This window comes from Crocuta crocuta, unplaced genomic scaffold, assembly GCF_008692635.1.
Source record: "Crocuta crocuta isolate KB4526 unplaced genomic scaffold, BGI_CrCroc_1.0 scaffold9, whole genome shotgun sequence".
Classification (NCBI taxonomy): domain Eukaryota; kingdom Metazoa; phylum Chordata; class Mammalia; order Carnivora; family Hyaenidae; genus Crocuta; species Crocuta crocuta.
This window is the reverse complement of record NW_027551567.1, coordinates 10,099,183-10,099,474: the sequence shown is the minus strand read 5'-3', so window position 1 is coordinate 10,099,474 and position 292 is coordinate 10,099,183. Positions and strand designations below refer to the sequence as shown.

Sequence of the window (292 nt, the reverse complement as noted above, 5' to 3'; positions counted from 1 at the left end):
AGATTTTGATCAATTGAATCTCAAACTTGTCATCTATCAAATTAGCTGTCCTTCCTATTTTTGAACCTGTCATGAATTCTACTTTCTTTCATTGATCCAGCTATCCACTCACTCCTTTAAGAAACATTCATTCTGACCAGATAGAATATCAAATGTTGTAAATATAAAATCAAATAAGACCTGTTCTTGCCCTTAAGGAGCCTAGTCAAATTCACCAATAAATATGGTGACAAAGGGCTAGGGCGTAAAATGGCACTCCAAAGCACTCACCTAGAAATGTTCTCCCCAACCT

General features: G+C 36.3%; 1 protein-coding gene across 2 annotated transcripts in view; it reads right to left on the bottom strand.

Annotated features, from left to right (window-relative positions):
- LCA5 (lebercilin LCA5) overlaps positions 1 to 292 on the bottom strand; it is a 90,839-nt gene that overhangs the window by 35,235 nt on the left and 55,312 nt on the right. The gene's annotated exons all lie outside the window — the stretch shown is intronic.